This window comes from Seriola aureovittata, chromosome 2 (assembly GCF_021018895.1).
Source record: "Seriola aureovittata isolate HTS-2021-v1 ecotype China chromosome 2, ASM2101889v1, whole genome shotgun sequence".
Lineage (NCBI taxonomy): Eukaryota > Metazoa > Chordata > Actinopteri > Carangiformes > Carangidae > Seriola > Seriola aureovittata.
The window spans coordinates 31,212,880-31,237,500 of record NC_079365.1 but is presented as its reverse complement, the minus strand read 5'-3'; the positions used below and the strand labels follow the sequence as shown (position 1 = coordinate 31,237,500).

The 24,621-nt window shown below is 42.9% G+C and overlaps 1 long non-coding RNA gene across 2 annotated transcripts in view; it reads left to right on the top strand.

The window, feature by feature from the left end:
• The window catches only part of LOC130176413 (uncharacterized), a 62,729-nt gene that overhangs the window by 13,112 nt on the left and 24,996 nt on the right, over positions 1-24,621 (top strand). For both annotated transcript variants that reach the window (XR_008828862.1, XR_008828863.1), the window contains exon 2: positions 766-825. This is a non-coding gene — a long non-coding RNA (uncharacterized LOC130176413). The remainder of the gene's footprint in view (positions 1-765; positions 826-24,621) is intronic.

Here is a 24,621-nt window from a genome sequence, read left to right as displayed (position 1 = left end):
CCTGTTCCCTGGACCTGAAGTCTCTGGGTTTTTGATTAGAAGGCTGAAACACAAACTCAAGACATTTCCACATTTTATTCTACGACATAGAATCGGTAAATATAGTAAAAATTAGTCCTTGATTTCTTGAAGCTTTAACGTCTCGGTTGCTAAAAAACGTCATCACGATGAACATAAAAACCGATCTACTCACCAGACCACCTTTACAGCCTCGTTAACTCACCAGTCCACCTTTACAGCCTCGTTAACTCACCAGTCCACCTTTACAGCCTCGTTAACTCACCAGTCCACCTTTACAGCCTCGTTGTGTTTATACAAACTGTCACTAACTCTGTCAGAGGAAAGGCTTTTGTAGAAGAGGTCAGAGCTGAATCAAACAAGCTGAAGTTTAGCGTTGGTGACGTTGAAGTCATGTGACCCTGGTGTAGTTGGTTTATAGCCTAACATTAGCTTGTTACTTCTGCTGGTTGTATTGAGGCTTCAAACATCATAAGGTGGAGTTCGTTAGTGAAGATGATCCTGCTGAACTAAACCTGTCAGGATCAGAAATTGTTGTTTACTTTCTCTAATAATCCAAAAGACAATGGAGAAAGCTGATTGTCTGTTTGTGGAGGGAACCAGGGTGAAGCTAACTTCATACGTCATCCCTGCAGCTCTGTATTTAACATAAGTATTCCACATCTTCTCCTTTTCTCTTTGATAATGTTTTTGCATAAAATCCCTGACATATTTAATAAAATAGATTTGGTTTATTGTGTCTTGCAGGTTGAGCTCAGCTGTGATCCAGATCTCTCGGAGAGCTTCAAACAGAGTCCAGACTGAGAGGTAAGCTGCTGGTAATTCCTCTTGACTTGCACGGGGAGTCTGAGGGCATTAGGCTGGACACCCTGTCAGGTCTGGGATGAAAGGTGACTCTGTTGTTGGTCTCTGAGTTTTAGATTAATGGTCTCTCTCAGAGGGGTCTGCCCTAATTATTCTGCCTCAGCCAGAGCCAGAGCCAGACCAGCTCTCTTTTCCTTCTGCTTTTCAAAGTGGAAAAATCCTGCAGATTTTCTGCTGATGTCAGATTCTTCATGTGTCCGCTGGAAGCTTCTCAGAAAATACGAGGCAGGAAACTGGATCTGCAGCTGCAGAGTGATGCTGCAAAGCTCAGTGTCAGTTCATGTTTACACGGTTGAAGAAGTATGTGATTGTGATGACTCAGTTTAAATCATAGAGCTGCTAAATAGAAAAACTACGGCGGTGTTCATTTGTTCAGAAATTTAAACTGTTTTCGTGACGAGCGTCATCTTTTGAACGGTCATCGCCCTCTCTCAGAAAACATCAACACTGATTAGAAAATATTTTTTAATCCCAACTCGAGCTCCATCTACAGCTGAGTTTGCTCCTTTGTTTTTTTTACATGGTTTAAAGGACACAGTTTGTCCTGACCAGGGAATCAACCTCGTCTCCTAGAAATCACTACTAAACTGTTTTCCAAAGGAAACTGTGGTGGAAATGTAACCGTCCTGGACTGATCCGCCGGGACCGGTCCGGGGGTCAGTGATTGAAACTTGGTTGTGATTGGCCAGTGGAACAGACACACAGCATGCTCTCATGTACACCCTGACTGACAGGCACACAGAGAGGGTCCCGGTCCACGTCCAGAGTCCAGGTTCACGTCCACGTCCAGAGTTAGGGTTCGTTAAAGATGGAGGTTCAGGATAAATGTAAATAAACAAGTTGTTAACTGTCTCTATTAGGGTTGTCACGATACCAAATTTCTGTTTCGATACCGATACCAATATGTATTTCGATACTTTTCGATACTTTTTGTAAAAAATATTTCATTATATTATGTATTGCCTTAATGGGTTATTTAAATATTTAAAGAATGTAATTTAATTTTAAAAATATATTTTTTAATGTATTTATTAACCATGGACATGTTTTAGCTCTCTGTTTGCAGGCTACTGTAGGTTTACTACTGGGCTGGGAGGGGCTTTGTACTTCTTTCATTGACATGACAGTGCAGTGAACAGGTGAACAACATTATCACCTGTCGTTCTTGACTGAAGTCTCGGAACAAGTCCGCATGGTTGTCCTTTAAATGTTTCGACAGGTTTGAAGTGTTGGCTGCTTTTTCGAGACACACTTTGTAGCATCGCTTGCACTGCGGTGCCTCTGGGTTCAGTGGCTCGCCTTTATCGTTCGGTTTGAACCCGAAATATTTCCACACCGAACTTCGGGCCCCTATTTTGTCCACAAGTACGGGCTTTTCTGCAGCTGCCATCTCTATCTACGGTATTTTCTTCAACCCACTCCGTCTGTCTAAGACGCGACTTGTCGTTTCTCTCTTCTCCTCAGTCTAAACATGCGAGTGCGCGTGGGAGGCGGCTTAAATCCGCTCGGGCAACTATGTCACACTCGCTGGCCTCGCTGTGCTTAAAGAGACAGGCTCCAATTTACCAATTCATTTGCATTCAATAAAATGAAATAAAAGTACCATTTGTTTTTAAATGCTGGTATAGTACCGTTTTCAAAACTCTAGTATCGCGGTACTATACTGGTACCGGTATACCGTGCAACCCTAGTCTCTATATTAAACCAGATCAGGATCTTTAACTTGAACCAGGATCTGTGAGAGTCTGAACAGAACCGTAAACCAGTTTAATAATGATGGAGTCACCATTTGTCTGTAAATATTAAGTCAGTGTAATTTGGTTTTCATTAACAACATTAAATTAACAGCGTTTCCTCTTTATGTTAAAGGCCTCACCTGGTCACAGGTTACATCTCCTACTAAACCTGTTGCAAATTAGTAGCACATAAAGGTCATTTCTAGGTTGTGGAAATAGTTGAACAAAACAATCAAAGCTCGAGGTTCAATTCTTTAACTTGTAATGAAATTTGACGCCAACATGGATCAGAAGACCTGAAAGAAAAAAGCACAGAAGACAAATGTTTGTGTCCAGTTTAGTTTTCGTTTAATAATTATCACAATCAACCTTAACAAAGTCATATCAGTTGCCTGAACTTAACTAGAACTTAACTATAGAGGTGGAGCATCAGAAAACATTAGACATCACTGCATGTTGTAGCTTTGAGATTCTCCTAAACAGAGCAGGAGCACAGGATCTCACTGGTTTGGTTTTTCCAGGATAAAATCTTTCACGATTCGGACGACTAATAACACAGATATGCAAAAACCAGAATGAAGAGATCTGTTTTTTATTTCCCAGCAGGCCTCTGTGTTTGTTCCTAGATGCAGCTGAGAGACGTGCGAAGGTTTCAATCTTCATTATTAAACAGAACGCTGCTGAAGGCGGCGGAGGCTCACGGGGACGCACAGCGCTCTGCCAGCTGGGCAACCTGCTAACATGATCCACCTCCAGTGGGTGTTAAATTATACTGTAGCTCTGTATGTGAGGGGGTGACACTGTGTGAAAGTGATGGAGTGATAGAAGAGAGAGAGAGAGGGTGAGAGAGGGAGGGAGAGAGCGTGGTTAGGAGAGGAGAGGTATCAGTTGTTTCTGAGTGAGCCAACCAACTGTCATGATGCCTTCTCATGTTCCAGTCATAACACACACACACACACACACACACACACACACACACACACACACACACTCATATGTTTCTGTGTACAAATAAACCTTCAGAGTGATTCAGTTTGAATCGTCCTGCTCGACAGTTTGATGAAACGATTCACTCAGCACCGACTCCTCGCTCAGTGACGATTCCTGGTTAATGATTATCATCATCAGAATCATTAACCATTATCATTAATCATTAATCATTAATCATATAATATTCACTGCAGCAGCTAAATGAGACGGCAAATAGACGCCACCTACAGGTAGGGATGGGTATCGTTAAGATTTTAAAGGTGCTACTACTTTTATCAATACAGCTTATCGATCTGGTACTTTAAACATTCAGTTATTGATCTGGTGCTTCAACGGTTCTCTTATCGATCCGTTCAGTTTCAGGTCATATCAGCAAACGCTTTCAAGTTAGGTCAACAAAAATTGATGTGACACAAAAGTCATTGCTATAAAACCTGTCTGATGGTTGGAGGTGGTTGGAGGCGGAGCAGGGTCCGGTATTATTAGATTCTCCAGGTCTCCGCAGGTCACAGAAACTCGACTCCGCCATTCATAATGGGCGTTGTAGCCGGGCGTCGTTGGCGCTGCTACAGATCTGAGGCATGTGGGTGGGTGGGGGCGTCAGGTCAGCTGATCCCGCTGCCTGCTGCTGCAAATCTCCTGAGGAACGCCGCGATGACAGACGGCAGCATGTGTCCGACCGACAGAGCGGGAAGACGATATTTATGTCACGTTATGCAAACGGCTCAGATTGCTGTGTTTTCTCTGGCGGTGCCAGATCATTCAGCGGTGAGCTCATCGTGATCAGGAGAGCAGGACGTAGAACACACTTATTCCCTCCATCTAATCAACTGTAATCCTCAGTCTGTTTCAGGGAGAAGTCATGGTTTATTCAGCTCATGACTTCAAGGACAAACACAACTATTTATGTCTGAGGATGAAACAAACACTGATGCCGACGCAGCAGTTTGACGTTAAATCTCTCGTCCTGAAGATGAGTTTCATTTACTGCGTGAACAACGAAGAGTCTGATATCACACAATGATTTTATCAATCTAAAATAGTATTATTAGATGTATTTTTTCAATATTTAATCATTTGGAGAGGCATGAAAATATACAACCACGTTTTTCTCCACAAGAAATCACAAGAAAATGTCTCAGGGCGGGAAGCTGTTTTTCTTTCCTTTCTCTCCTATTGATCAATACAGATTGATCTATTTAACAGTACTTCAAAAACTAGAATCACAGCAATGGCATCTGAAACTCAACGGTAATCCATTAATTGCAATGAAAGTTTGACAAATCTGTTGGTGCACAAAGTTTAGCATGTTACAGAGTTTTTGTCTGACAGTTAATCTGCTCGAGGAGCGTCACAGTGATGAAGATGATGATGATGAGGAGGAGGGGGGTTCACACATCAGTCACACATGTATGTTCTCTACGTACATGTAATACGTGTATGTAAAGAACATACATGTGAACATTCCTACTGAGGTTAAGCACTAATGTTGAATGCTTCCATCAGGCTGCGTCATAAATCACCAGGTGACACCAGTCGTACTCTTACGTAACACACCTGTCTGCAGATACTCACCTGCTTCTTAGGCTGTGTCCACACACCACGTTTTTTTTTAAAAACGATCTCCGTCCACACACACACACACCTGAAAACACCTGAGCATTCGCCTGCACTGAGCGTGTGCAAGCCGGTGTAAACAGGAAGTAGCTTGTCTCCTCTGCAGTAAAGCCTCTGAAGGAGGAACAGCAGAGACAGTTGTAGCATTAAAACAGAGAATGTAAGTGAACAGCAGCTGCTGCAAAGACAACAAGGTCAGTAACACTGTCATTCATTATCATGTTGTATTCACCACTGGTAGTCCAGGCTGAGGAGAGCCAATCAGGAGAGACCGTGGCTGTGACCTCATCGTTTACAAAGGTCTCAGTTTCTGTCCGTCCACACTACAACACAATCCCAGGCGAACAGCGTTTCCAAAACGTTTTTGTGGCTGGAAAACTCTGGAGTCGTGTGGACGGGAGGAGGAAACGTAGGGAAAGAGGTGCATTTTAAAATGAAAAGGAAGTATTGTGGATGTTGCCTAATGGGGCTTTCAGACAGGAAGTGATCTGTGCTGCGCTCGCCGCTCAGAGCACTGTTCGGGGGAGTCCCAGAAGACGGAGCAAACCAAGTCAGTTTTCCAAACTTGTAGCGGGACACGTCGCTATGAAGCGGGAAGCTCACGCTGCGTTTATTGTCTATCGTTGCAGCAACAAAGATGCATCTTTCCAGTGCTGAGAAACAAGCGTAACATCTACTTTCCGTGCCTCGTTTCGATTGGCCGCGGTGTTGGTCGCAGTGCGCAGCGTTCTGTCTGCGAGCAGCAGTCAGCTGACCTTCGTCGGCTAAAGGAATGGGAGAAGACTCCAGCTGTGGGAGAAACCCGCTGACATGAGCTCCAGCTGAACTGGAGGAGTGATTACAGCAGCCAATCACTGTCAACATACTCACAGGCATGTGAGGGTTAATTAACCCCGTGTGTCCCTGTCAGCAGCCGACCACATGCCTCCATTCACGTCACCTCTGTCTTGAGTTGCTGTGCAGATCAAGAGGAAGGGTCCAGATTCATGACCTTATAAGGTCATCGGGGTCTGACTCTGTAGTCACAATGGCTGGATTGTGTCTGGACTGTGATGACAGCTTAACAACCCCCCCACATACATGCCGTCAGCAACACCTGATGAATGTGTGTGTGTGTGTGTGTGTGTGTACCTTCACTTCTAAATGTTCTGGTATGTTTCCGTGTCAGTGAATGCGTCATTTGAGAATCATTGTTTCATTAGACATAAAATAATCGTCAAGTTTGATTGATTCCAGCCAGTTGCTGTGACCCCCGGTGATCAGCTGACCTCGGCTGACCCCCAGTCCTGAGCTCGGTCCTGGTTTGGATTTGTTGTGGCTCCAGTATCATTCAGGATATTTGGAAGCTCTAAAGCTGAAACTGAAGCTTGTGTCTTTTCCTGAGAAGCTGTGGAGGCTGTTCATGTTGTATAATCCAGGTCTTTGTGTTTTTGACCAAACAAGAAGAGGGCGCTGTTCTTCCAGCGCAGACATTATGGTGGCAGAGCGCAGTAGAAACTTACAATGTGTTTATTGTCTTTGGGGGGAAGAAAGAAAAGAAAGACTCTAGTTTTCTGACTTTAATTTGACTGTGGAGACGTTGGACCAGGAGAGACCAGCTTCAGTTCAGATCAGGACCCTGTGGGATTCTGGGAAACTGTTGTGTTAGGAACAAAAGCAGACAAACTGCCAGATATTGATGTCACAATAAAAATGGCTGAACCAGGAAGAAAAGACGAAGACGATGGTTTATATTCATCAGCTGACCAAAAGTCTCGACCTACAGGAGGCTGGTACAGGATTCATGAAATGAATAATAGGTGTGTGTGTGTGTGTGTGTGTGTGTGTGTGTGTGTGTGTGTGTGTGTGTGCACTGCCTGTCATCCTCTCTGCCCACAGCAGCAGATCTGTGTGTTAGAATAAAAGGGTAATAAACGGACTGAGAGCCTTGAGAACTGCATTAGCAGAGGTCATTTACCAGATAAGATAAACCTATACAGAGCCAGGTGTGTGTATATATACGTGTGTGTGTGTGTGTGTGTGTAGATGTTATTACTTAAAGTCAAACTCAAGGTCAGTGTTCAGATGTTAAGGAAGGTTTTTATGTGTGTGTGTGTGTGTGTGTGTGTGTGTACATACAGTATGTATGTGTGGTTTCTAATGACTATAAATAGACTGCAAATGGACTGACATTCATGTGGTGCTTTTATCCAAAGCACTCGCCTTTCTCACACACACACACACACACACACACAGATCACTGGTGCACAATGAATCTTGGGTTGGTGGGATCCTTCGTTCACTGTGACGAAACAAGGCCAGGAACACAGTGTGTGTGTGTGTGTGTGTGTGTGTGTGTGTGTGTGTGTGTGTGTGCGTGCGTGCGTCGGCTGCGGCTGCGGAGCGTCTTGGTTTTCTTTTCCCTGCTGATGTAAACGGGTCAGAGCGACACACTGATGAAATGTAAACATGAGCTCCTGGCCTTGTATTCGTCCGCGGCGGCGACAGCCAGAGCAGCAGCCATATTGTTTTCAGGTGGTACGAACGTACGTACCAACGTATATTTCAGAAACACAGAGACATAACTTTTTCAAAATTTGGCTCAAATGTTCACTAGGACTCGAGGTTGAACTGATTAAACTTTGGGGGTGAAAGGTCAAACATCAAGGTCACAGTGACCTCACAAGACACAGTTTTGGCCTTGTGAACTGATTAGACTTTGGTGGTCAAAGGTCAAAGGTCACGGTGACCTCATAAAACACTTTTTAGCCATTGCTCAGATGGTTCATATTTTCTCTGACTCTGGACAAACAGGACGTGACCCGGAGCTAGTCTGCGTGGCGGAGGGATACGACCACGAGGAGGTGACTAAAGTTACAGTTCATCTCATTAGTTTATTTTTTCTCACGCTGCTCCTCCCCTGAAATGTTCTGCGCCACACTTTGAAACTGGCTCCTCTGAGGGATGAAGCGGCTGCGGTGTTGAAATCAGCTTCGTCTTTGTGGTTTCTTAAGGTGTTTTTTTTTTTCTGGAAACCAGTTTTGTTTCCAAAGCGCCACCTCACAGGTTGATCCTGCAGAGCACACAGGGAAGGCCCACATCCCACTGTCACTCAGTCCCACAACACATTCTTCTGGGTGTTGTTAGGTGGGCCTCTCAAACACCCTCCAGCAAAATGACAGATAAACTGGTTTTTACTTCTAGCTGCTGTAAACAAAACTCTTTTCTCCAAAGGTGGAAATTACGCAATCCTCTGCTTACCTGTTCTGTTCAGGTGACAGATTCAGAGTCGCTGTCTGACGACTCGCTGTTTGATCAGTGTTTTTATCTCACTGTGACATCTGTGAACTTTTACCAACATCCTGTGTCTCATCAGATGTTAAACCTACTGATTCAGTCAGTGACACTGATGAGTCATTTTTAGATATCTGTTCATTCATGTACTGATCACCTCTGAGAGCGTCAGTTATTGGAAATTCACCAACTGATTCTTGTTAAAAGCCTTTATCTGCACACACTGGTCTTCATCTTCTTTTGTCCGTGTCCAAAACTGATTCACATTTTCAGCTCGTCAGATTGGTTTCTGAAGCTGTTTCTGTTTATATCTGTCGATCAATTATAGGACTGATGAATCACTATAGAGACAAAACATATAAAACAACATCAACATCATCTTTTTCTTATTTAAATACCGTTTTTCCGCAGATAGAAAAATCGCACGAAACATTTAAATGCCCAGAAAAAATAATCAAAGCAGCACAGAACATAACATTACATAATATGATATAACATAACATAATCAACAACAGTTCAACCTCATTTTCAGACTTGGTTCCACCAGAATAAATATGTGTAAATGTTTCAGACTCTGCAACACTTTCCTGTTTGGACTTGACCTGATGGTTTGCGATGACACCAGACGTCGTCATCAGACTGAGGAGGAGAAATAGATTAAAGACGCGGCTCTGATCAGGAATTGATCCAGTCTGGGTGTGTTGAGAACGTGCACGCCCTCATGTGCACTCCAGACCAGACATTTAGCTGCAGGAGAAATGATCAGCTGAACATGAAAGATCAGATATAAAAGTTTAGCACTTTTCAATGAGTTGTTATTTTTATTTATTAAAAATGAACCTTTATAGACCTTATTTTAATGAATTACCTGCACTTTCTACTTTTTTAATTTACTAGAGACGCACACGCAATGCACACGCAACGCACATGCAACGCACACGCAACGCACACGCAACGCACACGCAATGCACACGCAATGCACACGCAACGCACATGCAACGCACATGCAATGCACACACAACGCATCCAGAGTGAACCTGGCCTAAGTCCTAACGGGTTCTAACCTTACCCATGACCCTTCATTGGATGTCCCGCCCCTGTTTTAAAGCAGTTTGCAGATTCTGTTTCAATATGACGCTGTTCATCAATCATTGACCATCTTTCTGATGTTTGATGATTATGAGTTACTGCCGATGATGACATGTGAATTAGTGGGTGCTATAAATAGCCACAGCTGTGTAATGACAGCAGGTCACACGGTCGCTGTAATAGTGTTTTTCCATTGTATTTGTAGAGCAGGCAGAAGGGTCATAATGCAAACATGGAGTCAGGCCTGTTTGTGTAGAAGAAATGATTGTAATTTGTGTTTCGTACATATCTCACTGATGAAGAACTAGGAACAGGACAGGTCAGTCTCCAGGCTGTGACAGTCAACCAGAGAAGATCTCACTGACAGGGTGTAATTATGCTAATTCTTCACATACAGTTCAATGCTATGTAAAACACAGCGTCAATACAAAACATAACGTCTGCACACTGACATCGGTGTTCAGAAACACAGTGTTTCAGTCTCAGTCAGATCTTCATCACAGTACAAGCACCTGAAACTAAGAATCGTCGTGTTTTCATTAGTTTAGAATCAAACAGTTCTCTTCCGCCATGTTGCACCGCCATGTTCCTACAGTAACCCAGAGTGGACAAACCAAACTCTGGCTCTAGAGAGGGCAACAGCCGTTTTTACATTACCTGTATGTCACCGTAGTTTCTCCTCACAGTCTGTAAATAAAGATGGACGTCACCTCTGTGACATCACCCACAGGTTTCTGAAGCTCAGAGTGAGCTGCTCCACCGTTGCCATCTTGGCAGTGCCTTACTCTGCCCCGTAACTCCCAGCTAATCCAAAAATGGGTGATGAGGAGGGGTGTGGGTGGAGCCGAGACTTTGTGGCTAGCATGCGCTCCTGTTAGCATCGTTAGCACAGCTGGGCATCTAGACGTTTTGATCGAAGGCTAACCCAAAGCTAGTTGATTTGCCACCTGATTAGCTAGTTAATGAGCTAAGCTAAGAATCCAAGTATAGTGAATACAGACATTATCTGTCGTTTATTTACATGAAGAACTACAAATAGGTCACATTCACTCACTGGTATTTACTGAGGCCACACCCTCAATCCTACAGGTGAGTTCTATAAACAGGTGAGTTATATAAACAGGTGAGTTATATAAACAGGTGTCATAAAGGAGGAAATTAGCTCTAGAGACCAAAACAGTTTTTGTACCAGGCTGTAAACATGTTTATTTCTGCTGTAAAGTTGGACATTTTAACATGGGAGTCTATGGGGACTGACTCACTGTTGGAGCCAGACTCTAGTGGTCGTTAGAGGAACTGCAGCTTCTGGTTCTTCAGGTTAATGCTTCATGTTTAAGTTGCAGCGTGCTTCTCCTGCACAGTTGTAAAGGGAGGGGCTGAGGAGTATTCAGTTGGTTGCAATTTGCATCCTTGACATCTGTGTTTTATTTTGGGCCTGATGAGTGAAACTTCATGTTTGACGCGACAAAGATCCGACTGGGATCAAAACGTTCTGTTTGTGAACCCGAGGAGACCATGAGAATAATCTGCTAAAACTGTGTGTGATTATGTAACGCTCCATATCAGGCTTAGTGTACCTCTTCATGACACACACACACACACACACACACACACACACACACACACACACACACACACACACAGTCCAATGATAATCTCATGATTACAACAGGAAGTGTAGGCTCTATGTAAACAGGGCGGAGGAGCTGTGTATTTCCCTGAAGGAGCAGAAAACTTTACAGTTCTGTTTTCAAAATGAGTCGTCGTGCACCTGAAAGTAAACGGTTCCTGCTGTGAGTGACAGTGAAATCTCAGAGCAACCACTCTGTGTGATATTGGCAATTTAGCTCCAGCTCGTCAATGTAATGTTTTATGAAGTGTAGATTGAGAGACTCCCTCCACTCCCTCCCCATCACATGACTGTGGTGTTTGTGTGACCTCAGCTTCACCGTTAGGCTTTTTCCACTTCGCCCCAAATCTGAACTTTGTAGCTCCAGTAACTGCAGAGGAAAAGGAGGATGTAGTCTCTTCATGTTTTGTTTTGTTGAGGCCTGAAGTTCAAGCCAAGGCCGAGTCAGCAAAAGGCGGGAATCATTGTGTGCGCCATCTACGGCCAAACAAAGTAAGAGCTGGTTAAAACTGCAGTTTTTTTCATATATACATAGATATTGGCTTTAAAAAGAAGCTAAAAATTGCTCTGTTCTCTCCTGCCATCATTTAATCTTTTAATCTTGCACTTTAATAATCTATTATCTGCTTTATAATCTGTGTTTTTACACAGTTTTCTTTTTATGCTGTTTAACTGTTCAGCACATTGAATGACCTCTGTGTATGATAATGTGCTGTATAAATAAACTTGAACTCAGATACGACTCAGCAGTGTAACAGCGCAGGTGATCAACCTTCATCATTATGGTACAATTAGGAAACACACAGTGAAGCTTATTGAAAGGTGAAGGTTTGGTTACGTTAGGTTTAAATATTTACTTCCATAAGGTTTGAGTCTTGCTAACAGTTTCACTAATTAAAGCAAATCTTCTGTTGGATACTGGAATCATCCGAAAGTTCAGTCAGTGTCACTGAGCGTTTTAATTTTATTGTTTTTGTTTGTTGACGTGTAATCATTGCGCTCAGCTTTAAATCTTTGATTTTATTGATGAGATACCTCCAAATACGAAACAGTTTGCTGTCGGCCGGTGTCTGCGGTTGGGTCGTCCCACCTCCAGCCGTCAGACTGGACCAGTTTCAGACCAGTAAAGAAGCTACTTGCATCATGTGACACTGGTTTGCAGCAGGCTGCAGAAGTCAAATATGATCCAACTGGTTAACAACAACATAACGTTAACATTTCGTTGGTGTCTCTTAGTCATTTTAGATTTTTAATCTCTGACGTTTGTACCTGTTTTAATTGATTCTTGTCATTACATTATTTATTAATTGTATTGTTTGTTTTAATCTGATTCCCTTCTTTATTATATTATATTATAGTATTTTTTTATCTACTTGTCATCATTGTAAATGATGTAACGCGAAGATCATTTGCCCTCAATGATCTTCCAGTTTAAAAAAAGACCAAAGAAATCAAACTTTATGATGGTTCTGTTTCATCAGGACGAGCCATTGATCCATCGGCTCCTTTCCAACAGTGGTTTCTATTTTCAACCAACCCAGCTGAGCTTCAGCTTCTCAGTACATCAGTAGCATCATGTAAAACTAGATAAAAAACTAGGTCACTTTCTTTGTTGTTTAAACTGTGACTGACTCATCCATCTCATTCATTATTGATAATCTTGGTATTTCTTTGGACTTGTTCCAGGGTGATTTGTTTTGTGGTTACATGACAGATCTGTCGAGCCTTGCGTACCTGCCAATTATAGCCAGCCTGCCCCCCCCTGTGGGCTGTTCCAGATTCAGGACAGTAACCAGCAGACAAGTGACCCTTTACCAGCAGGACTTTACAGACGAGGAGGAGCAGTCAGGAGCTCACGGTGACCTCACACTGCCAGGTTTATAAGAAATCAGACGTGAGTGGCCTGAAAGTGTGAAAAACACTTGTTGTAACACCTCACTGATGTATGATCACACAGAAGGCTGTGCTCGGCCTCTACATTGTTCTCTATTTTCCTTGTGTACAGCAAAACAAGAACCAGCACAGTTCCCTGAAAAACATCTCCATCTTTTGGCAGGTAGCTCACTTGAAATATGACATTTAGCTTAAAGGAGCTATTTGTAAGTTTTGGTATTGCTACATAGCTAACATTAGCATTAGCAGCATCAAACTTCATTCCTTTACTCACCAAGCGACACCAACGTTGACTACAACTTACACATTGCTACTTTAAAGGTGAACTATGTGGTTTTTAAAACAAACAAATCTTCCATGAGACTTTGTTTCCTTCATCGTTAAATACTTGCAGAGTGGAAGAAGTAAAAACCTACATGTTTTACATCCATGTTCATGTGCTAGCTGTCGTTGTCGTCTTCTTCTTCCTTCTATTTGTTGGTGCATGCTACATCTCCTAGCATGTTACCTCCACCAGCTGTCGATGGGTGAAATAACATGAAGCCACCAGCAGCATCGTGCATGTAAAACGGTGACTGTCTCTTTAAAGCCTTTCTCCACGGAGATGAAAAGCTCAGCAGGTAACAGCTGATTGTTCAGATCAGTCCTGAGACAAACGTCAGGCCCAGATCCACCTCACTGTCCTGCCGTCTGTCCTCTCATGAACTATGAAGAAGCACATTATGTAACACAGCAAACACACAAAGAGATGGTGCTGCATCACAGCTGTGAGCGTGCCAGAAAGTTGAATTAGTCATTTGAAGTTTGTTGTGCCCAACCCCTCAGGTTCAGTGAGCGACCAGCTTCTTTTATATAAGCGGCAGAGCAGCTTCTGGCCCTCCATGCGTTTAATTCAAGTTGTAGCATGAAAGGTCAGTATATTATGTAATTAGTATGCGTTTGAATGTGTGTTTTGCTCAGAGCGCACGTGGACGCCTCATGGTGCATGTGCAGTTTGTCACATGATTCAAACAAGACTCTCACACCTCAGTTTTATTTCCTTATTTAACTTCTTGTTTTTTTACTCCAGCTGCTTTTGTTCCGTGGACCGTCGCCTTGCTGTGTCCTGTGTGACATCACTGACCAGGTCATCGACAAAGTGGCTTTAACTTGTTGTTGTTGTTGTTGTTGTTGTTGTTGTTGTTGTTAAACACGGTGTGCTCGTCAACGCTGGACAAAAGAAGTGAAAATCTGCCTGGAGACAGCTGTAGTGTGTTGAGGATTCGTTTCATAAAGCAGCTTCAAGCAAATGTTTCAACCTGTAAAATGTTGATCAGCAAAACCATTGATCAGAAAACAACATTAGTCAGAGACTGAAACGTGATTAACTCATAAAACATCATAAAACATCTGTAAAGTGACTCATGACCAAGTAGCTGTAAATGTACATGACTCTATGAGTTCACCAGGAAGTTTACTTGCTTTATTGAAGCACCAGTTCATGCAAAACACACACACACACACACACACACACACACACACACACACACGGTATCTACACATGCAGATAGTTTTATTTTTATTTGTGCAGGTTTACTGAGATTGATGGTTAGCTTTAGCGCTGCTAGCGACATCACCACTTTGTTCATGACTGAAATATCTCAACTACTACTGGATGAACTGCCGGGACATTTTGCACAGACCTTAGTGTTTCCCAGAGGATGAATCCTAATGACTGTGGTGACCTTTGACCTCGGTAGATGATGTTTCATTTGTTGCCGTTCTACATTTAGATTCCTCGAAGTGAAGACAGAAACAGATTTGTGTTGTGGAAATATATTGTCAGTAAACGTAATATCAGAATAGCGTGTCTGTGTGTGTGTTAGTGTGTTTATACAACACAGTGACGTTTAACCTTCACACTGAGGTTCACCTGGCTCCTGGTCTGATTGGTTTTAAGCTTCCGGCTTCCAAATGTGAGAAGAAGGTGGTGAACATCAGACGCCATCAGTCAAACCAGGCGAAATGATTCATTTTCTAAATAGATTCAAATAAATTGATCTAAAACCTGTCGTAGCATCATCAGCTGTCGTCATGAGACGCTGACATTAACGTTTACAATGATTATGATATTTAAAGAGAAGTTTCTAAATGTCAGCAAACACTTTAAAAACCGGTATAATCTACTTTTCCACTCATTTGTTCAGTTCCAAAAACGCTTCCTGTTTCTTACGACTCTGTCTGGCTCATGAACAGATGCATGAACTTCTTTGCCATGGAGACTGACCTCGCCGCGCTCTGATTGGACCCTAGTTTGTCAAATCAGGTGTCGGGACGTGACGCCCTGACAGCTGAGGCTGAGGCTCAGAGGCGGGACGACGAGTTGAGTTGAGCATGTGCAGTTTTGTGTCGTCACCTGAACAAACTCAGTGAACTTTATGTTTAAGTTACATTCACTAAAAAAAGCTGCAGAGTCAGAGTGACCTTTGTTTTCATGCTGATGTTGGTGAAACGTGACATCATCCTGTCTCACGTCTGTGACAGAGCTCGGTGTGAGGTGACCACACGCTCATCTCACAGTCACTCTGTAATATTTACATCACAGTGAGTAATCAGAGGAACTGCCAGACGCTCCTGCTCTGAACGCAGCACGTTCAACACAGTGTCAGTCAGAGAGAGGCTTTCCCAACGCTTCCCACCGAGACCACAGTCATGACACCGCACTCCGAAAAACCTCTTCGTCTTCACGTCTGATACAGCGAGACAGAAAAGCTTCATTGAAGTGACAAAATTTATTAAAAAAACAAGCTGGAGAAACATTTGTCAAATAAACCAGAGCCACCTCCTCATGGTCGTATCCCTCCGCCACTCAGACTAGTTCCAGGTCACATGCTGTTTATCCAGAGTCTTGAGTTATGAAAAAGTGAAAATCTAATCGGCCTCATCAGTTTGTCTGAAAAGAAACTATCAGCCTCCTTAAAGACATTTATGTTAAATTGTGTCATTGTGTATGAGTTAGTTAGTGAACTCATTGTGTGATTTTTCTAAGGTCACAGTGACTTTGACCTTTGACCTTTGACCACCACAGTGTAATCAGTTCATCCTTGAGTCCTAGTGAACATCTGTACCAAACTTGAGGTGATTTCCTTGAGGAGTTCTCGAGATATTGCGTTCACCAGGCCAAAACCAGGTTTTGTGATGTCACTGTGACCTTGACCTTTGACCCCCAAATTCTAATCAGTTCCTCTTCGAGTCCTAGTGAATGTTTCTGCCAAATCTGAAGAAATTCCCTCAAGGCGTTACAGAGATATCACATTCACATCGCCAAATCTGCGTCTTGTGAGGTCACCACGCCCGTGACCTTTGACCTTTGACCACCACAGTCTAATCAGTTCATCCTTGAGTCCTAGTGAATGTTTGTGCCAAATTTGAAGGAGTTCCATCAAGGTGTTACTGAGATAACTAACTAACTTTAACCCTAGTGGGAAACCCAAAAACAAAATGGCTGCCGCTCTGACCGAGGAATAAAAATGGATAAAAATCCATCCAACTGACGGAAGCACATCACAGTTAAAAGATGCTGAAGATCCTGCTTTATCCTCCATGAACTGACCGAGATCCAGACGCTCAGAAACAGACGACTCAGCGTCCTGAATGTTCCTGTTTTCTAAGTTTGAATGAAACGAGGTCGGAGGTAAACGTCTCTCTCTGACTTCCTGTCTTTTTTTCTCACCTGTGATGCAGCAGATGTTGGATAGTGAATGAGTGGTTGTGAACTCTGCTATAGAACAGCTGTCTCAGTCACATGCTGTCTGTGCAGGTCAGGTGGTTCGGGCTGTGAACCTGAAGGTGAGACGTCCCTCATGCTTTAAAGCGCTGACACAGATCTGCCCTCTGTGCTTCTTTTAAACACGTCCAACAATAGAAATTAAATCAGGCAGAAAATCACAAAACTACAGAGTAAAAGCAGAATTTATCTCAGCTGCTCCGCTCTGACATTTAATCTTTTATCCAGTCCAGTGAGTTTCTGAGTAGAGCTGCAAACTTCAGCATTTTCAGTCTTAAGCCTCATGCAGTGGGAGATGGGAGATCATGTGACGCGGCTCAGAAACGCTGCTGCTTGCACTAAAATGATCAGTCACACTTTAAAACACAGGATTTCCGTCAGGTAAAAGTGTCGAGCTTTTAGTTGTAATTAAAAACTTTAAGGTTTAGTTCTTGTTGATAGAAAAGTTTTGCACCTGATTTGAAATGTGTGTCAGAGAGTTTGGATCCTGAGGGAAGAAGTTTGAGCCTGAAACAAACAGATCCACTGAAAAGACAAAGAAAATACATTTAAAGCAGAATGGACGGCTTCTCTGTTGCAGAGAGAAACTATAACCTCGTGGTGGTTTCCCTCAGGTCACCTCTGTTAATCCAGACTCGTCAAATATCAACCCGAGTCTTCATTTATGGATTAAACGTGTTTTGTGTTCATCTTTGAGTCCCAGTGGAAATTTGTACCAAATGTGAAGAGATTCCTCTTGTTTTGTGATGTCACCGTGACCTTTGACCTTTGACCTTTGACCACCAAAATCTAATCAGTTCATCCTCGAGTCCTAGTGAATGTTTGTGCCAAATTTGAAGGCGTTCCGTCAAGGCGTTCCGGTGATATCGTGTCTGCGAGATTTACGACCTGAAAACAAAATGGCCGCCGCTCTGACTGTTGCAGACGTGGAGGAATAAAAACAACTAAAGAGACACGAGGCAGAGACAGTAGAGAAAAATAATGAAAGTGCAGATTCCTCATGTCCAAGCCACAGTGCTGAAGTGAGGGGTCACGACCTCAGAGTCGACCGCAGAGGAGGATGATGGGAAATTCCCACTGCGCTGACCCATGAGTGTATCGGGAAGAGTTGATGTATAGTCGGCTTTATCTCAGAGAGCAGGAAGTTCAGGTCAGAGGTAAACATGAATCACACATTAGTGTGTCATTAGACTCTAATGGGAGAAGTAATGACACATTTGGAACGAGAGAAAATTAAATTCTCTTGGAAATTTTTGCAAAATCTGGCGGCCATTTTATAAATCCCTTCAGCAGGAGTGGAGATGAAGACCATTCTCATGGACACGATGTCTCAGTAACACCTTCATCGACTTTTTCAAATGTGGCACAAACATTCACTAGGACTCAAGGATGAACTAATTAGATTTTGGGGGTCAAATGTCTAAGGTCACGGGCGTGGTGACCTCACAAGACGCAGATTTGGCGATGTGAATGTGATATCTCCGTAACGCCTTGAGGGAATTTCTTCAGATTTGGCAGAAACATTCACTAGGACTCGAAGAGGAACTGATTAGAATTTGGGGGTCAAAGGTCAAGGTCACAGTGACATCACAAAACCTGGTTTTGGCCTGGTGAACGCAATATCTCGAGAACTCCTCAAGGAAATCACCTCAAGTTTGGTACAGACGTTCACTTGGTCTCAAGGAGGAACTGATTTTGGTGGCTAAAGGTCAAAGGTCAAGGCCAGGGTTACCTCAGAAAACACTTTTTAGCCATCACTCAAGACTTCACACAGAAATTCTGACAAAATTTTGCACGAATGGTTTAAACAATAAAGTAATAAAGTGAGATGTAACCTGGAACTGGAATTAGTCTGAGTGGCGGAGGGATTTAGTTTCTAGTGTTTTGCTGTTTGTTTATTGCTTCATGTATGTTTGGGCACATGTATGTGGACAGCGTGTGCTGCATGTTGTCAGATGTTTTACACCACGGATGATAAGAGAAGCTGTGTCTGCAGCTCTGAGCTGCAGGACTGAAGCTGAAGCTGATTTGCATGTTTCCTCACTCTCAGACTCAGAGACGGTTTTACTGGATAAACAACAATTCCAACTGAAGTGACCAAACATGTTCAGTTCATATTTGCATGTCTCTCGGGGGGGGGGGGGGGGGGGTATTTTTCAATGGAACACACACATACAAAACATTGTGAGTCAGTGAGTGGGTGTGGAAGGAGGGGGGGGGGGGGGGGCAGCAGCTTTCTAGCATTGCTCAGAGCGCCGGGATGGAAAATAACGCAGCGCTGGAGCACGATAAGCATCCAGCACTGGGTGACACGCAGCAGGGAGTGGAGGGGGGTGGATTTATGGCCGGGGTTCAGCTTTCCTCCTCCCTCCGTCCAGCAGCAGCTCTTAACACCTCCCACCAACATGCATCACTCACATATCTCTGATTGCAGCAGATATGATTTACATTAACACTGGAGGTTAAAATTCATGTTGTAATCAAACTCATGGGACGGAGATCAGAGGAAATCAAGGTCACGTTAATGTGGTTGCAAGTCTTTTAAATACATGATTAGCTGATTGAAACATTACAGAAACAGACTCACACAGCGGCTCCAGTAACTACAAGTTGTTTTAAACTGTTAGATCCTCTGCTGTGATTGTGATTTAGTTTCACATGTTTTCATCGCCTCTTACTTCCTGATTGAGAAACCTGGATCGGTCCTGGAGCCCCGCCCACCACCTGCTTGCTCCAGGTTGACAGGTCAGAGAGCAGAGAGCAGATGCTGTTTAATTGGAATAAAGAAATATGCTTCTATTTTGCACAAAACTGTCACAGAAACAGAAACGTGACCACTGTTATGACCAATAAATGTTCTTTAGGGCAGAACACGGACTGAGTGGTGGAAGTCTAAGTGATTTTATTGTGATTGATTTGGAGATTGATCCACTCAGGTAGACTGAACAACCTGGTGAAGAGTGACCGAGAAACTAGGGCTGATGATGATGATGATGATGATGATGATGATGATGATGGTGGGAGTCAGGTGAGGAGCAGAGCAGAGTTTTTGAGCAACTAAAACAGGGACTTTCAGAAATTCTGCTGGACCTGTTTTATTCTGAAAACTCTGGGGTTGTGTTTTATTTTGAAAACTCCGGGGTTGTGTTTTATTCTGAAAACTCTGGGGTTGTGTTTTATTTTGAAAACCCCGGTTGTTGTGTTGTAGTCTGGACGGACAGAAAGTGAGACCTCTGTAAACGATGAGGTCACAGCCAGGGTCTCTCCTGATTGGCTGTCATCAGCCTGGACTACCAGTGGTGAATACAACATGATAATGAATGACAGTGTTACTGACCTTGTTGTCTTTGCAGCAGCTGCTGTTCACTTACATTCTCTGTTTTAATGCTACAACTGTCTCTGCTGTTCCTCCTTCAGAGGCTTTACTGCAGAGGAGACAAGCTACTTCCTGTTTACACCGGCTCGCACACGCTCAGTGCAGGTGAATGCTAAAATACTCGACAAAACGCAGGTGTGAACGCAGCGTTGTGTTTAGTGACAAAACTCAAGTCTCTAACTCTATTCTCCAAAACTAAAAACTCAAAAGCAGCAGTTTTAAGAATCGTTGCACAAGCAGCTCTGACTCGGGGTCGTGGAGGTTTCCTGTTTGCTCCCGTTGCTGCAACTAATGATCAACTTGCAGGTATTTGTTTGCGTGTGCGATGACGACTGTGTGTGATTTTAGTGTTTTGTAAAAGCTAATCTCTCTTCAGGTTCACTGAGACATTTAGAATAAATAAGGCTGAACTAACCAAACACTGACACCGTCACTTTAATAAAACCAGGTCTTCAAACTCAGTTAAGGTGATTTTTTTTATTTTTTTTGGTCTCTGTCTTTTTCCACTTCGCCCTCGTCCTTCGTCTTTCCTGAATAACAGAACTGTTCCGTGACCTCGACACGAGTGTGAAAACATCACTTTGTTTTCTTCATACAAGTCTCGTCACGACCGCTCGTCTCAGTGGTTAGAGCCCCTCCCCCAGCTCTACCTCCCCTTCACAATAAAACACACTCCCGTCTTTCACCACCTACGTCCAACCGCACCCGACCCATCAAGATAACAAGTTTTTCCTTCCCTTCTTTCCTTTCCTTCCTGTCTCCTCCCTCCTCATCTGGCTCCCTATCTCTACTTCCCTAACCTCCAGTTCCTCTCTCCTCTCCTCTGTCCTTGCCCTGCTCTCTCTTTTACTTGCTGTTTCCTAGAAATGGCTGTTACATAATAAGGGAGCAGGTTTCATTTTTGCTGTTCCAAACATGAAACATGTTCTTTTTTAAGTCTCTTTATTTTCCATTTCATGCCTGTAAAACCAAAGAGACCACAGCAGCAGCAGCAGCAGCAGCTCCTCTTTGTGTTTCATGCACAAAAGGATGATACAAACGACTTGTTGTGCATGGAAGCTGCTTTATTGTCCAGATCAAAACAGCTGCAGAAACACCAAGAACAAGAGCAACGTTTCCACACAAGTCCATTTTAACACATGAGCAAATGATGCACGTTTCTAAATGTTTGTAAAAGTGACTTTGCAAATATCCAAGATGTATTTTGGTGATGAAAACTGAAGCTAAACAACTGTGAGAACCTAAAATGCTAACACCCCGTTTTATAGTTGTGTGTTAATGGGTGACGACATACAGCGAGCTGATCTGTAGGTCGGGGTCATCCCAATAACCATTCCCATGAGAAACGATGACAAGCAAGTGGAGCTGATCCATCCTGACATGTATGTGCCAAGCATCAACCTCCAAACCAGAAGCTGCAGTTCCTCTAACGGCCACTAGAGTCCGGCTCCAACAGTGAGTCAGTCCCCATAGACTCCCATGTTAAAATGTCCAACTTTACAGCAGAAATAAACATGTTTACAGCAAAAAACTGTTTTGGTCTCTAGAGATAATTTCCTCCTTCATGACACCTGTTTATATAACTCACCTGTTTATAGAACTCACCTGTTTATATAACTCACCTGTTTACATTTTATTAAGGACTACAGTTATGGAGGATTGAGGGCGTGGCCTCTTTGAGTTACAGGTGGGTGAGCGTAAACTTGCACAAAAGTCTCAGCTCCACACACGCCCCTCCTCTTCGACCATTTATGGATTAGCTGGGAGTTAGGGGCGGAGTCAGGAACTGCCAAGATGGTGACGGTGGAGCAGCTCACTCTGATCTTCAGAAATCTGGGTGATGTCACAGAGGTGACGTCCATCTTTATTTACATTTAACTTTTTATTTAACAACAAAAATAAGTGATGTGATTTACTGACAAACACCTGGGCACCACAGTGTGGCAGTGTGGGCCGGTGACGTCAGTGGAGCGGCGTCGGCCATGATTTTGTCTGTCACATGGTCTGATCTCGTTGTGCGAGCAGGCTGTTCAGGCGAGACTGACAGGGTTTCAGCTTCACACGTCCACAAGTGACATATTGAAAGATTAATCTCAGGATCTCATGAATCTATATTGATTGATTGATTCAAAGAGAATGTAACTTTAATTCCAGCACTACAACGTCCACCTGTTAGAGTTCAGAGGTGGCAGGTTTTGCTGTGGATGGAGATCATCTGTGGAGACACCATGTGGATTGTAATTGGTCAGTTTCTGCTTGTTGGAAGTTTAAGACACAGCAAATTTCTCCTTTCTCTAACATGATTTTAGCAGCTGTCTCCTCTGAAAACGCTGATCTTTGGACTTGAAGAGTCGACTCTTGTTCAATGAGACGAGACATTTAACTCCAGTTCTCTGATGAAAATTAAAATGACTGTGGATGTAATTAAATCACCTGATCATGGACATCTGGACAGACTTGGTTTTAGTTTTTCCCTCCTCTTCGTGCATGAATGTCGATCAACCTTTTGTCTCTCTAAAGAGCCTCTGAACTCTGAAGAAGCTCATTAAAACGGACGTGTTCTTCTTTAACGGAGCTTCTCCTGAGTGTTTGCAGGGAATGTGTTTCCTGGAAAGATTCTGTGGCAGAGAGAGAGTTTCCTGCAGGTGTTGTTTTCAGAATCAACAAACCAGAAAAGCAGCTACGTGACAGACAGAGTCTCCTCACACCTCACCGCAACACAACAACCACTACAACACTGCAACACAACAACCACTACAACACTACAACACTACAACACTGAACCTGTGGACTGGCTGAACAACACTGTGATGTAACTCTGATTTCCAGGGTCTGGATCTGCCACCTGCTGATACAGTTGTTATTATAAGTCTCATTATTATAGTTATTATTATTATTATTATTAGTCTTATTACCTGTCCTACTACTTTAATAACTTGGGTCTCCACCTGCTCTTTGTGCCCTGAGATAACTTATGCTGTGAATCTGCGCGGTATAGATAAAGTTTTATTGAATTGAATTCTACCTTCTGCCATGTTTTGTGACACAGGAGAGCGGTGTTTGATTCCCGTGTGAAACCAGCTGTTTATTTTGTAACCATGGCAACAGAGATCGTCTACTGTTGACAGACAGTCGCTGCATGATGAGCTCTCATTCCCTGCAGTTTGATTTCCTCGTGCTTCCTGGTCACACTGATGAAGCATCGTGACAAACGAGCTGTTTTTTTTTTTTATTCCTTGGCAACGACTTAATTATCTGAAATTACAAATCTTAATTATTTTATTTATTTTATTCATTTCATTCATTATTTTTTTATATTTTATTTTCATCTTTTTGACATGGCGACTAAAATATAAACAATTTATGACACTTTATGTGCAACTTTATCTGCCCTACTGTACAACTACACACACACACACACACACACACACACACACACACACACTGTACAGTAAGAGCTCTTGTGTGCAGCTGCCTCCTCATCTATCTATAGCTGGAGGCGACGCTGCGAGCCGTGATTCAGCCTCTATTAATGGGACAGTGGGACGAGAGCTGAGCTGGACGACGTCACAGTTACAGTGGGATTTACTGGTCGTGCCACTGGCGACCGTCCACTGGGGCGGGCACGCTCCCATACACACTCACTGAACACTAACTACATGACCGAGAGCAAACCTGTCAACTCTGATGAACTATAATAAAGTCTCCTGGCTGTTTCCTTCTGATTGAACTTAAAGTAAATGGTTTATTTAGAAGAGTTCATTCAGACATCTTTATCTATCCCAGTCCCTCTGCAGCTCGCCCAGTCGCTCACAGGTGAAGCGGTTCCATGTCAGACGCAACACATCAACATTCGTGGGTCAACACAAGGAACAACAAGCAGCAATAAGTTAAATACATACAAATAAAACGGCACCACTTCACAGTAAGACGACGCTTATAAAGGATTTATAAATGGTTTATAATGAGGTTATTCATTTGGTTAACAGTTTATAAATCATAAACAATAATAAAGTAGTTAGAACACAGTTTTCATACATTGATGCAGGCTCACTATTTGGCAAGATCAAGTTAATGTTTACTAATTAATCTTACTAATGAGTTACTGCCGTTTATAACTGATAAACGGAGCCTTATTGTAACAGATTAATAAATGATGTGTTTTACCCTTCACAATAAGACTTCCTTTTATCAGTTATAAATGTTTGTAACTACCTGCAATGCTAAAGTCCTAAAGAAGAGACCAACCAGCAAAAAGCATCTCCATTTTAATATCCACTGTGCAGAACAATCTGACAGCATGAATTATAATATATATAAATTATAACTGATACAAATATGTGAAGAAGCAGCAGCTACAGACGCTGAT